The sequence below is a fragment of the Raphanus sativus genome, chromosome 5, assembly GCF_000801105.2.
Source record: "Raphanus sativus cultivar WK10039 chromosome 5, ASM80110v3, whole genome shotgun sequence".
NCBI classification, from domain to species: Eukaryota; Viridiplantae; Streptophyta; class Magnoliopsida; order Brassicales; family Brassicaceae; genus Raphanus; species Raphanus sativus.
This window is the reverse complement of record NC_079515.1, coordinates 12,262,297-12,277,788: the sequence shown is the minus strand read 5'-3', so window position 1 is coordinate 12,277,788 and position 15,492 is coordinate 12,262,297. Positions and strand designations below refer to the sequence as shown.

Below are 15,492 nucleotides of genomic sequence, written 5' to 3'. Positions count from 1 at the left end.
TTCTTTTCAGTTAAGGGTTCTTTTGTTAAGTAAAGTGTTGGTATCGACATATTTATATAGGAGAGTCTGAAGAATTTCAATTAATTGTATTGGATAGAAGAGAAAAGAGTTTGCAAATTTTCGGCGGCAGAAAGGGAGAGACAAAGAAAAAGTCTAAATTATGAGTGTTTTACTAAGTTTAAACTCTTAAAAATATGATACCAGACTTTTCGTCCACGGCTCATGAATCTAAATAGACTTTGTAATATATTCTAATTTTGTAAGAGTATAATAATAATTTGCAAAAATATTTTAGCTTTTATAATTTAAAAACTGACCTTAAATATAATTAAAATTTGTTAAAATTATATGTGGACTTAGAGGCTGTACATTTGGCACATACCCAAAACCCGACACTAACTCTGTCTAGTTAAGATCACTAATTATAGTATTTTATATTTATTGCTCACTTAAAATTTTAAAATAGACAGATTAATTACTTCAAACATTTGTAAGGTAAGGGGACAAAAATTGGTCCATTAAACATACTAATAACTTAGGTTGTATGGAATCAGAAACGGATACGCGAAAACAAAAAAAATTCAAACGTGAAAACGTGATTTCTAAATTAGAAATAGAGACATTTTAGAAATGTCTAATATATATATATATGTGTGTGTGTATGTGTGTGTGTGATTAATCAACATGTAAATAACTTTTTTGTTTGCTTTAGCTAGAAATCTAATTAATAGAGGTGTTGTTTTGCTTTGTACATTTTATTAGAAAATATAAAAATTAGAAAACCAAAAGATGTTATCCTTCAATATAATAATGAAGCCGACTTCATTTCAGGTCAAGTCATTATACGGAAATGACAATAAAAATAGAAAAATAAAATTTCAACTATTAGTTACTCCATGGTAAGTATACACAAATGGAAAATTAAACAGGTAATCATTAATCATAAATAATGATAAATAGTCATTCTTTTGCAGTCCAAATCAGACGCGAGTTTCTAAAATGGACAAGTTTTCATTGTGTTTCCAGAATGGGATTTTAAAAAGGGAGAATTGGAAAAATTGGACACTTTGAACTTTTGTTTGTCGCAATAAGACTTTTCATACTTTTGGCAATTTTGGACATATTTTACCCTTGTTTTATGAGAAAAATAGTAAATAGAGTTTTAAAAATATAAAAAATATGAAAAGTATAGAAAACATAAGTATGACAATATATAAGTTTAAATATTTTTTTAAAAAAATTTGAATCATATTTTATTTTACCTTCTGGCTACAGTTAGAATATTCATTCTGGCAGTCTACTTAGTTTATAGTTCGGATTCTAAATTTAAAACACTGATATATCCAGGCTATATATCGTAGCATAACATTTCTTCTATACCGTGGCAAAGATAGAATCAGCTACGCTATAATCAAGAAAGATGGCTTTGGTGTACCTTCAGCTAGAAAACGAGATATAACCACAACTCAATCACAGAGCTCGGTTACATTACGTGTCATAATCTGTTATACATTTTACTTTATATGACGCCTGAAGGTAGAATACAGTTCTCACCTATTATACGGTGTTCTGGGTAGGTAGTATACGTATTCTAGGCAAATCGTGAAAATATGGAAACTTCCATTTTCGGTTACAGAAGTTTCCTAAATCTAAACTAAATCTATCCTAAATCTTTCAAAAAAATATTTTCTCCTAAAATCACGTTCTTCTTCTCCTCCCACGATCTTTCTTTCTCATAGTTTGCTTTCTCTCTTCTTCATCCACAAAATCATCTCTTCTCTCCATCAATACATCATACATCATGGTTCTAATCTATGTTAAATCCGGGGAATGGGTGTCTGATTTCAGTGAAGAGTGGAGTTTCGTGGTAGAGAAGAGATTTCTTTATCCTCGAAGGATTTCAGATGAAGAGAGCGGCGGAGACGACAAGGGTGGTGAAGAACCCTAAATCACCATGGGAGGAAGCTCGGCGGAGAAGAAGAAGTAAAAAAAAAAATTAGGGTCGCGATCCCTCTTTTTTACCCGATCCCCTCTTTTGTTTATTCTTTTTTTAATTCCTTTTTTTACTTTTTAATTGTTTTAAATAATTAATCTATTACGAAAATTATTATTTATAATTAAAATTCAATTAGCAAAATGAGATTTTAAGGGTATTATAGTATTTACAAGAATTAAAATCCTAATTTAACAAAACATCTTGCAAAAATCCTAGTGTGACAAATCCTAGTTCAAAGTGTCCTAAAAATCTATTTTTCCCTTTTAAAAAAGTGTTTCCAGTGTATTTCCACAAGTTTCTAAAAGATTCTGATTCCGAAAAATTTCCGAAACAGGAAACGAACTAAACGGTTTCCATGCAATCTAGCTAATAACTCAAACTAAATATTTTTGTAGCTAGAATTTCACCGCAATGTTTGTTTACAATAATAAATTTTAGTTTATGGTTTATTGTACGCCTAATGTTTTATATACATAGTCTTATATATTTATAATTAGAATAAATTTTGGAATGAAAAAACTGTACTTTTCACAAAATATCATAAACGTTGAAATAACTAAAAACAATGGTATTGTTCGTTTGCTCATCCAGGTGATCCATCTGATTGAAAATGCAAATTGATATTTGTCTTGTGCATTAAAATGCTATATCCAAATGAATCATCCAACTACATTTGTGAAAACTCACTTCAAATTTTCATTTAAATGAGGGTAAAAAACTTTACGGAGCATCTGAGTGAGAGTGAATCTTAGTTAAAGAAAAAAGAGACAATTTTCCGTCAAACCCACAAAAAAACATTTTTCTACTAAAACTGGAAAAACACATTTTCTATAAAAACTGAAAAACACACTTTTCCGCCAAATTCGGAAAGACACAATTTCCTGTCAAAACCAAAAAACGCAATTTCTCGCCAAAACCGGAAAAATACAATTTTCCGCCAAAACCGAAAAACGCAATATCCCTCCAAAATCAGAAAAACATAATTTTCCACCAAAACGGAAAAACGTAATTTCCTGCGAAAACCAAAAAACACTATTTTCCACCAAAACCAGAAAACACACTTTCCCGTCAAAACTAAAAATATCAATATCCCGCTAAAACCGGAAAAACAAAATTTCCCGTCAAAACCGGAAAAACGCAATTGACTGCCAAAATGGAAAAACGCAATTTCCCACAAAAACCTGAAAACCCCAATATAACTAAACATAATATTGTACTAGTTAAATCAAACTAAAGGTATATAAACCATTTGTTTATTAAATTCATCCAAATACAAATAGAGATGCGTAAACGAACATAAGTTCACCTAGATGGTCCATTTAGATGGTCCATCTAGGTGTTCCATCTGGTTAGAAAAACAAAAATAGTCTAACTACATCCAGATGGATCATTTGGATGGATCATTTGGATGGAGTTAGACAGGTGTACAAACTAACATGCCCAATATTTGATGATTCAAATACTTTTAAATTTTTGTAAGAATATATTTGTAAAGGGAGATGGCTCCATCTCTCTCTCACCTAGAGAAGATCATCATGAACCCTACTTTATTTCTTACTATATTTTGACCCGCATGTCCGTGTGGATGTATTTTTTATAAAATATGTAGTTTTTCATTTTAATAGTAGAGTCTGACAAAAATCCAAATCCAAAAAACCGAATCGATCCTGATCCAAAAGAAGTACCAAACCCGAAACGAAATTAATTAAATATCAAAATTTTGGTATTTAGAGAACTGAAACCGAATCTGATTCGAACCGAAGTATTTTGGATACCTGAATGTATTCCAAATAGATTTATATACTTATATATATATATATATATATATATATGTTTATATTATTTTTTAGATTTAATGTACATAAAAACATCTAGAATATATATGATACTTTTAAGTTGGCTTAAATAGTTGAAAACATATATAAATAATCAAATGTAAATATCTAAAATAGTTAAAATATACTCAAACACCAAAATACTTAAAATAATTATTGATTCTCTATCCAAATATTTAAATCAAACAAATTTATATGTTAAGCTCAGGTATTCTGACATATGTTATTCAAATTTATATGTAATATATTATTATTTTTATATATTTGGGAAATTAATGTATAAATAAAATTTAAAAATAATTTAAATGGGTAATCTGAATCCGAATAAACCCGCAAAGATCTGAATCATATACAAACCAAAAGTTTAAAATATTCGAGTGGGACTGAAATCTTTGACCCAGAAATCCGAAACCCAAACATATCCAAATTGAACCCGAATGGGTATCCGAACGTCCACCCCTAATTCACAATCTATTTTTTTCTTTTAAAAACACAATAAACATATAATTAATAGTATTTTATATGTACTATCATATAAATAATCACATATATATAGTTTAAAAATTTAATGTGAAATATAAAAATTATAATTTAAGTTGGTATATGAAATTTGACTTTATATTGTATTTTTATATATATTGAAAACATTTTTTAATAATGGTTATTGGAAAATATTTTAGTAAAAATAAAATTTTGAATATATGTATATTTTAAATCATTTTTATCAATTTTAAATTATTATTTTGATTTGAAATATATATATGTAAAGTTTAAATTTTGTTTTATGACTATTTTAAACAAATGATATTTTTAGATAATTAGATTAGCTCATTTTGTATATTTTAAAATTGATCCAAATAGATTGTTTTTATGATATAATAATAGATTTCCAATTTTTTAATAACATAATTCATTCTTTTATTAATATAATAATATATATGTTTCCAAATAACATTATATCATTTCTTATACTGCTATTTATGTTTCCAAACAAAACTCTCTTTTAAAAGTGTTATTCATGTTTCAAAATAAACATTTTTTTAAACTGCTATCTAAGTTTCCAAACAAACATCTTTTAAAATTGTTATCCATGTTTCCAAATAAACCTAATTTGTATTTCAGTTTTAATAATATAGATTTAAATTGCTATCTAAGTTTCCAAACAAACATCTTTTAAAATTGTTATCCATGTTTCCAAATAAACCTAATTTGTACTTTTGTTTTAATAATATAGATGAGACAAATCTGGATATCTAGAAAATTTAAGGTATAGGAATTCGCCGGATCCATAGATTTAGTTCTGTATCCAGATTTGTGGTTTCCGAATATAAAGAATCCGGAAATTCGTTTAGATATCATACTATCCACGGGTATCCAGATCCATATTCATAAAAGTAATTATTTTTTTTGTAAAATACTAATTTTTAAAAAATAATACATAAATTAAATATTTATATAAAATTTATAAAATATTTACATATATATATGTATATAATTTTAAAAATTAAAATACAATATTATAAACTAACATTATGTATAAATATAAATATATCAAATATAGTTATTAATAAAAATAATATATTTTAAAAATATGAATTTTAGGACATAAAAATCAAAATATTCGGATATGCTTCAGTTTTGGCGAATCTAAGATTTTACTATTCTCATTCGGATGTTCTGAATATCCTATTTTTAGAACGGATCTTGGATCAAATCCAGATCATGGATAATAAGTCTCACACCTAATTTAAAACATTTTACAATGACCCTATTTTTATGTTTTTAACTTTTTAGAGCGATTTCAATTTGTTCGTTCATGTTTAGCTGCCGAATTTATTTTTTAATTCGGACCCTCCAAACATTTTATTTTAAAAGTAGATTTCAAATAAATCCGGGTTTTGGATAATAAATCATATATTTTGTTTTAAAAAGTTTAGAATAACCCTATTGTATGTTTGTTAACATTTTAGAACGATCTAAACTTATTTGTTTATGTTTAGCCACAAAATTTTTTTTTTATGAGATTTTTTTTCCTACAAAGTGTTAAGTAATTATTTTATTTTTATTATATTCAAAAATTATATTGTTTAAACAATTTATATATGATTGAAAAAAATATTATTTGTTGATAGATATTTTGATAGATTGAATTATATATAAATTATTTTAACAAATTTTGGTAGTTTATATATGTTTAAATATGAATAAATTATTATAATACATAAATAAAATTAGGAATTACTTTGTTAATTGGTCGTCCCAACAAAAAAAAAGAGAAGTTGTATTTAGTTATGATAATAATACATATGATCTGTCGGTTTTGGGCCATCATTAAAGCCCACCAAAATAATGGCAGTTGTCGTATCATACAAATTTTATTACTTTCGCCGGTTTAGTCTTTCATTAGCTGGTTTTGTTAAGTTTTAAAACGACTGTCCATAACCCCAGTGGCAGTCTGTCGTAAATAATAAGAAAAAATCAGGGCAAAATCTTTTTTGTACTTCAATTTTAAATTTTTAATAGATTAGATTTATTGCATGATGTATTATTCAGAATTGATTTCTGTGTTTTCTCGTGTTATGACGGAGTAATCGATCTTGTTGGCGTAAGGTGTTAGGGTGTTAAATCGTGAGCTAAAAATAGATAAGTATCTATCGACTATCTTCATTCATAACTGCTCTTATTGCTTGCATTAAACTGATCACTAGATATATGAACTTAGGTTTAATCTATTCATTAACCGTGTAATAGGTTGCTAGACATGTTATGAATGAGCATTGCATCCCTAATCAGCGAAAGTATATATTAGGGTGTTTTGTGAACTGATCGGATCTACTCTTAATGTTCATCATCAGCTCTCAGACCAAGCGATAGCTTATGATTTGAGACTGATCGATGAAAGGTGAAACACCATGTTGGTGGGTTGATCTAGCATTCTGTTCCGAGTTCTAGACTAGTTTTTTAATCAAACTTGAATAATTGTTTGGCTCACACATGTTTAGCATATGATTAGATCACCCTAGGTTAGTTTCTCATCAATATGAAACATAAACCAATTGTTACTTGCTTGTTATGATTCTCTGATTTTAAAATATCCATAAAACTAATATTGATCCCATAGAAATAAAACGTAAACTGGTCCTCTGGATTTAAATTTAAAGTATTACACGGTTCATTTTTAGTGTATTATATGGCAAAGCCGGGCTACGAAGCAGAGTACCTGTACCCAGATAAAATGAGACAGCCACCAGTATCTGGCCCTGTACTACGTTTATACGGCCACACTCATGGAAAATAAAATATCCACCAAAGTTAAAACATTTTCTCTAGCAGATTATGTCAGAATGCTTATGTGTAAGAGCATCTCCATTAGCAAACCTCTCCCATATTGATTTCCAATGTGATTTTATATTTTTTTAATTTTTTTTCGTTTGACTTTTCCTAAGAAAAAAAATATTAATATCCTAACCTATCGCGGGCCGCCACGTGTCGTGGGGCCCACGGAACAGTTAAGATACAAGTCCACTCCACTGATCTCCAACGATACAGGTTCACAGACAAAAGAATATTATATTGTTTTTCTTTTTTGGTTTGCGTGTGAACCTCTTTTAATATTTTCCAATGGAGATGCTCTAAAAGTGAATTTAAGGAGTCGGAGGATAAAATGTGATATACAGTGTGAAAGGTTTTGTGTAGCGGAGGAGTCGATTAATCATTACTATTTGAATGTCCTCCGGCTATTCAAATTGAGCTCTATTAAAAATTTCCACACACCCATGTAGCTTCCTTATGTAATCATTTTTTTTCTGGGAACATGGGTTATTAGTATTGGAGGATTTCACCGTATATATAACATGCTCAATTTGCATAGATCATATGGTATATTGGAAAGAACGTATTGATAAAAATTGTAATAAATCAATATAAATCCTCAGTATTCTCTAAATTTGGCGGAGACAAAAAAATTTGTATGGCAATAAGCTCAAATAAGCATAGGGGAACACAGACAAAATCAATTCAGAATATAGGGAAAGAAATCCAAAATATGCCTCAAAGAATATGAAGGCCGTGTCTTACCGATAGATCTGAGAAGGGTAAGGAGTTTTTCTTTTGTAATGGGTGGCATAATACATAAAACAGCTTTGATGGTTTAACGACAGCAAGGAAAACAAGAAGCAGCATTTCAAATTTTTTTTGGACGATGAAATGTTTGAAGAATTTCCGATAATTTCCTTTAACATTTGCGACATATTATTTTTAATTGGTGAAGATGATTTTAGAACTAAAAGAATAACATTCTGTTGCAACAATCATTGAATGTAATACAATGGATCAAGGAAAGCTTTTCGCATTTTGGGACTATGCACATACGCTAGACTCAAAAAACAAGGGCAGACAACCTTTCACACGGTGTTCGAAGTCAACTGTTTCATTTTCTCTTAATAGATAGAGTTCTTTATAATTAACAGAATCTTAATTATTTAGGCTGATGACAAAAAAAATGTATATCATTGTATTTTCACCAAATTTAAGATTTATTAGTGTCACCGAAATAGGTTTGATTGAAACTGAACCATAGCTAGGGAGGGACATCATAAATACTTTCGTCAATCCTCACCAATTATCACCCTATACACTCAATTAATTGCTTACTAGATTAGGACCCGCCCTAAAGGGCGGAAATTGATTTGTCAAATTTCAATTAATAATATATGGTATATATAATATGTGTATATAATATTATATATATTTTGTGTAATATTTATATATATATACATATTAGACATATATATAATATTTTATTAAATATATATAGAATTTAATAGTGTTATAATTTGTGTTGTACTTGTTATTAGTTTGTATTTAATCTTCTTTTATTTTTAGTATAATAATTTGCCTTGTCACACCTTTTACCTTTTAACTTATACACATAGTTATGCATTTTTTCAAAAAAAAAACTTATACACATAGTCTCGTAAAATGTAATATATAAAAAATATATTTAAAAAATCTACTGACCATATGCCACTATTATTTGGTTGTTTGAACAAAAAAAAATCATGTTCTTGTATAACTGTGTATGTTGTGATATGATGTAGGTGAAAAGTAAATATATGGAAGTAAAGTTAGTGATACGAACATGAGCCTATGTTGGTCTATGCCACAATTATTTGGTTTTTGGAAGATCAATGAGCATAAGCATACACGGTCTTTGTATGCTTACGTTGTAAATGAGTCGGATATTTTTTCTCTTATGTCTGGAATGATATAGAACTCGTTGATTTAAGAGTGGTTCAGTTTTATATGATCTAATTAGGGCTGGGCAAAAAATCCGAACCCGAAAAACCGAACCGAACCCGATCCAAAAAAGTAGCACCGAACCCGAACAAAAATTGATTAAATATCCGAACGGATTCAAAATTTTGGTATTTAAAGAACCGAAACCGAACCCGATCCGAACCGAAATATTTTGGGTACCCGAATGTATCTGAAATAAATTTATATATTTGAATATATACATTATTTTTATATATAATGTATATTAAAAATATTAAAATATATAAGATACCTTTTAATTTTCCAAAATACTCGGAAAATATATGCAAATAGTCAAAAGTAAATGTTTAAAATAGCTAAAATATACTGAAAACACCAAAATAGTTAAATATCTATTGATTCTTTATCCAAATATTCAAAGAAAACTAATTTATGTGTTAAATTAAGGTATTTTGGCATATATGTTATGAAAATTTATATGTAATATATTATTTTTCTTATAGATTTTGAAAGTTTAAAGTATATAATAAATTTTGAAAATTTAAAAACATTTTAAATGGGTTATCCGAACCCGAACCGAACCCATAAAGATCCGAACCGAACCCGAACCGAAATTTAAAAATATCCGAATGAGGCTGAAATCTTTGACCCCGAAAACCCGAAACCCGAATGGACTGAACCGAAACCCGAATGGGTACCCGAACGCCCAGTCCTAGATCTAATTATATTAAGAGATTAACCAAAAATATTATAAAAGTGTTACTGGTTAGGTTTAACTAATCTATGTTGGTTAAGATTTGGTTTAATTTAAGTTGGTAGGTTGCATTGTATAGGAGACATCATATATTCTAGCAACAATTATGAAAGAGTCCAAAATTTAAATGAGAACTTCAAATAGTAGATAATCCCTAAATTAATAGATTAGATTTAAATTTATAAGAACTGCAGTCATGTTGAATACACACAGTACTATTAGTGAATGTCCGGTATTTAAATCAGAAACGCATTTCATCTCCATTGCCGTCCTCAAGTTCTGCCCCTCATGATACTGCCCCTGGACAATCTCGAGACTTAGTAGAAGAAACACAAGGTCACATGGCGGTAGACCATTAAAGCCTTCTCAAAGACTCAAAGACATGGAATGGTTGGTTCACAGTTCCAGTCAAAGGAAGAAAGGGTAGAGGTAAAGCTCTTAATCACTAATTTGACACCAATATCTTGTTAAGTGTCTAGTTTCACTACTGGGTTGCTTTCTTGTTTCTGAAGACTTAAACTCTTATGTATGATGGTTTAATTTTGAACTCTAAGGTCTCTATGACCTTATATTTGTAACCTTTCTAGCATTTAAATTGAAAATCTTTTGTCATAAAAAATATATTTTATTTTAATATTTTGAAATTAACTTCGGTTTTATTGAAAAATACATAATTAACTGTATTTATATATTTTGGTTGTGTGATTTTTAATTTATATTTTGATTATATATATAGTAGTGGCAGTCCGGCGCTACGCATCGGGTTCGTATATTTTATTTTTACATGAATTTACAATTTATTTGATGGTTTTATAAAAAAAAATCTATTCAAAAGTATGAAAATGTGATATTTTTCTGATCCATTTGAAAATATGGATTCTGTTATTGGTTTTGTTTTTTTTTTAAATACAAAATTGTACTAAGAAAGTATCTGATTGCTCATTTTGAACTATGGCGTACCGATAGATGAAGACTTGGTCGGTCTGTTTTGTCTCAATATTTCTCAGCTCCTGTTGTATGTTGTGTGTTGTGTGTTTTTAAACGATATGAATCCCTTCACTAAGCTGTTCAAATACTAAAATTCCATAGCTCCTTAATGAAAATGCAAGTACTGACGAACCTGTGGCTCTGTTTCTTTGAATATATAGTTTTCTTATAATAGCATCTCTGTTTGAGTAATTGAGCAAAACCATATGATTAGTAAAAAATTATTAGTGTATATTATAACTGGCAGTTACATTTTAAGAATTATTTCCTATTGTATTCTATGCATTGTTGACTTTGTTTTCCGTGATAGTGGATATTAGACACATGAAGACTGACATTTAAAAGAAATTCAGGAATATAGTGGGTGTATTGAACACCCCCGCTCTATAAACAAAGCTGGAGACGAAACGAAATTGTACTTCTCGACTATAAGAACATGAGGACGAACCTGTGTCTATCTGGCGATAAATTGAAAAGAAAAATTTCTCTGTATCGTGTCCCAAGTCCCAACCTTTTGATGACCTTCGCTGATAGCTATTTATATCAATTTGTTTGTCTGTTTTTTCTTTTTCTTTTTAAAAAAAAATATGGATACATTTCTGATTAATGCAAATGAAAACACATCGTTTTACTTCCACGAACAGAGAAGTGGAAGTACATGAGTAGATAAAAACATACAAATATCAGTAGATAAGGAACTCATGTGAGTGTTACAAAAAAAAAAGGAACTCATGTGAAGCAGTGATCCAACCAACCCACCGCATAAGAAAACATACATATATCAGTAGATAAGGAACCCGAGTGTTAGAAACTGTTTTTATTTTCCCTTCCTCCTGAGATGATGTGATCCAAGCAGTGATATCTGCTAGAGATGTAGGAGAGTTAAGTCCACTTCTTTCTAATAATTTGCTCCCTACCGCATAAGAAAACTGACAATCAAAGAATAGATGACTTGCTGATTCATTTTCAGTTCCACAAAGTAAACACATCGGTGAACATCAAGACCCAACGATATCATTCTGTGTACATTCGATCTTTCCTTACCAGCCGTACAATGAAAGCGTGCGTTTTGGTATTCGCTACTTAATAAACCATACAACTGAACACCATGTTACATGTTCTGGATCCGGGTTCAGAGAGGGCCAAACTTTTGTCGTTGAAATATTTCCAATAACCACTGGAGTTTTAACAGTTCAAAGTACCTTTCTAGCTGGAGAGTAAGCATCACACAATGTGCCCCCTGTGTACGGTCGTTGATTGTGCTCCCCACTGTACTTAGCTCGCCAAGTATGTCTTGAAAACTGTAAAGTGGAAATACGTTAGTAATGCTATTATACAAATGAACTACAACCCAAAATTCAATATAAGATACCATTGATTTATCTCTCCGTTAGCTCTTCAAAGGAAATGCCACATCACTAAAGCGTATGGAGAGGGGTGCATCAGACATATGAAGATTGTTGTTGCTCGGCGTAATGTCGAAACCGCTCATCGTCTAAACTGAACCTTCGCTGAAACGGATCCTCGCATACGTGTTGACTATTCAAAGGGAGTAAATAAAAAAATTAGACAATTGGAATTGCTGGTATCGTGGACATGGTTAATAAGAGACGGTCCTGAATAGCTTATGGTGGACGAGTAGCATGTCAATACCAATTAGTCTGCCTCCTTTCTTCACATTCCTAGCCTCCCAGAACCTTGGCAAACAGACCTCATCAGTGTTTGAACATCCACCAGCTTTCAAATCCGCAACCAGTGTGACATCGAACCCACTTAAGGTGTACACCGATCCTTCGGTTAAACGCCCTCTAAACGCAGGAACAGACCCTTGGACCAGAGTAGACTGTTCATATCAAAAGATGAGGAAATTTTAAAATCAGAAAACAAAACATAAAAGTATAAATACGTGATTGCAAGGAAATTGAAAGGGCAGGAAATCAAAGACAACAAAAACTGTTCTCTCTAAAATGTAAAGAGTCTGAACAGAGACGATAATCACTTGATTGCAGATAAATTGAAAGGTGAAGAAATGTGATAAAAACAAAATCTTTGGAATTTTTGAAAACTAAAGAGATTCAATCGAGAAGTTAAAAACAAAACCTTTAGATTTTCTGAAAATTACAGAGATTCAACTGAGAAGATAATTATATGAGTGGAAAAATATGCTAATTTGTTCATCAATCAATAACATTTCAATGCTCATCAGTTCTCCCATTTTGTTAATATAATGGTACAAGTGAATAAAACGGATTTAGTGGTCAAAATCATATATTTGAATGATGAAAATGAATAAAAACGGTCGACTCAATACCTCCGGTTTGGCTTTCCGAACCGGTGGAATCACGATAGAGTAGTTTAATGTTGTCAAAAAAAAAAGGTCTGTACAAATTTAAAATAATTTATATTAGATTATATTTTTTACTAATTTCTATTTCATAATTAAAAATAGTTATTATTAAAATAAAAATTTATAACTGAATATAATATTTCATTTAATTTAAACACACGCGCGAAACACACACGTGTGCACACACACATATATATATATATATATACTAGTGGTATTCCGGCGCTACGCGCCGGGTTCGTATATTTTTTCTTAAATAAAATTACAATTTATATTATGGTTTTATTAAAAAAATATGTCAAATTTCAGGAAAATTCCACACACATATAGAAAATGAGTTTTGTATAAGTGGAATCATAAGCAAAAAAAAAGTTCTCACAACACATCAGTTTATTGCATGTGAAGAAATCTAATGTCTCTATTTGAAGAGAGAAAATTGTTTTTGTATAAAACCAGTCAATATATTAAATTTAATGCAAAAAAATTCAGATATTCAACTCTGAAATGTTATACATTATTCTATTGTGATCAGAGTGACATCAGAAACTGAACCTCCAGCTAAAAAGCAGCAAATGTTGCCACACAAAATGTGAAAAAGGAGAGGAGAAATATTTAATCACGTTTATAGAACCAAAACACATTTTACATGGATGGCAACACACATAATCTCATAAGTAAAGACTGGTACACTCAAGTCTGTTAAAATATTCTTCAACTTCTAAAACAGATAGGGAGAAAAACAAAACCTTAAGAAAAATTAATATGCCAACCTTTCTCAGGCTCCCACCTGTATTTAGATATGCAAAATTTTCAATTCTGAAACAAATTCATTTTTCTAGTTTATTTTCTATTTGTTTGTAACAGGGAACTTAGTTAAAGTAACTTAATTTGTTAGAAGACTTTACCAAAAAGGATTGATCTGCGCAAAAAGGATAGTGACTACAGGAGACAACGACACTAAGTCCCAACAAACTGTTAGAGATTCTGGAAGTTGTATTGTCTCGATAAGGAAAAGTGATTTGTCGAGTAATTGATTCTCTATTGCTTTTCAGTAGATGAACTGTATAGTAAGTGGAATCAAATCCTCACGTTTTTAATTCCAAACAATCACAACAACAAATGAGTTTTGTATAAGTGGAATCAAATCCTCACGTATTTAATTCCAAACAATCACAGCAAGAAATGAGTTTTGCCTCATACAAATTCCACTATACACTTTCCCACTTTTGTTTAAAAAGATCTAATCTCCATACAGGCAAACAAAATAAAACTATTTAATCCACCCACCCCAAATGTGGAGACTGGAGAGGGAAAAAAATAAATAAAAGTTGGTCTGTAACAATCATCCATCCCTACCCCTCGTCTTCGTTTCCGGTGAGAATGAAAGAATAAGGAGCGAACTTGGAACAATCTCCTACGTAGAATTTGTTCCGAAACTCCACCCAGTGTCTCTATCATCAGCAGCAATCCAACCGTAGCGAATATGAAAACAATGATCCTAACGATTAGGATCAACACATTGTTGTATCTGTTTATTTTAATGCCAAAACAAAGATCGATTAGTTGATTTGCCAATATTAATTTGACTAAAGAGAGAGAGAGAGTGAGAGGATGCGCATACCCCAAGTGAGAAGGAGGACCTTCTCATAGAAGACTGACGATATCTCTGAGTGTCCAAGATCGCAACGAACACAGAGGATGATGAAGAAACTTGATTTGTAGATTTCTTAGACGGTTATATAAAAAGTTTTTAGGGTTTTCATATGAATTTTTGGGAAGGGAGCAATTGAATTCATCGTAGTGGGACAGACTCGAGGAATGATTTAAAGGTGAGAAAGAGAGATAAAGCTATTCACTACAGAAACAGAGAAACCTATAAAGCCGTCGTTTGGGTGTAGAGAGAATGTCAAACATGATTAGGGGAAACATTGGAAGCTCGTAGAATGAGTGGGTTTCGTACATATTATGGTAGTTGGGCCTAGAAAACAACACTGCCAATCCAAAAAAAAGTTGTGCCCAAGAAAATAATCCACACAGAGAAGTGGTTTAGTTGAGTGTTGACGTGTCCAAATTTCCCCACCTCTTCTTGATGACGTGGATGGCTGGAGAGGCCAGATTCTCCAACTTTGTATATATAGATATTTGAAATTCCAAATTAAATACATATCTAGTTTTTGATAATTTAACAATAATTATGTTTTTTGGTAAAATAGTATATTTATTTTGAGTACAAAACATAACAACATATAAATAAGTAATTCAAATGATATATTATATATACACATAATTACAAAAC

General features: G+C 30.3%; 2 long non-coding RNA genes across 2 annotated transcripts; both read right to left on the bottom strand.

Moving 5' to 3' along the window:
- Window positions 1-11,610: 11,610 nt before the first annotated feature.
- Window positions 11,611-12,834, bottom strand: LOC130512806 (uncharacterized). Its single transcript, XR_008946413.1, has 3 exons — window positions 12,503-12,834; window positions 12,222-12,388; window positions 11,611-12,150 (listed from the first exon to the last, which is right to left on the bottom strand). It is a non-coding gene; the product is annotated as an uncharacterized LOC130512806 (long non-coding RNA).
- A 1,486-nt stretch (window positions 12,835-14,320) lies between these two features.
- Window positions 14,321-15,162, bottom strand: LOC108860694 (uncharacterized). Its single transcript, XR_001950735.2, has 2 exons — window positions 14,818-15,162; window positions 14,321-14,724 (listed from the first exon to the last, which is right to left on the bottom strand). It is a non-coding gene; the product is annotated as an uncharacterized LOC108860694 (long non-coding RNA).
- Between the last annotated feature and the right edge of the window lie 330 nt (window positions 15,163-15,492).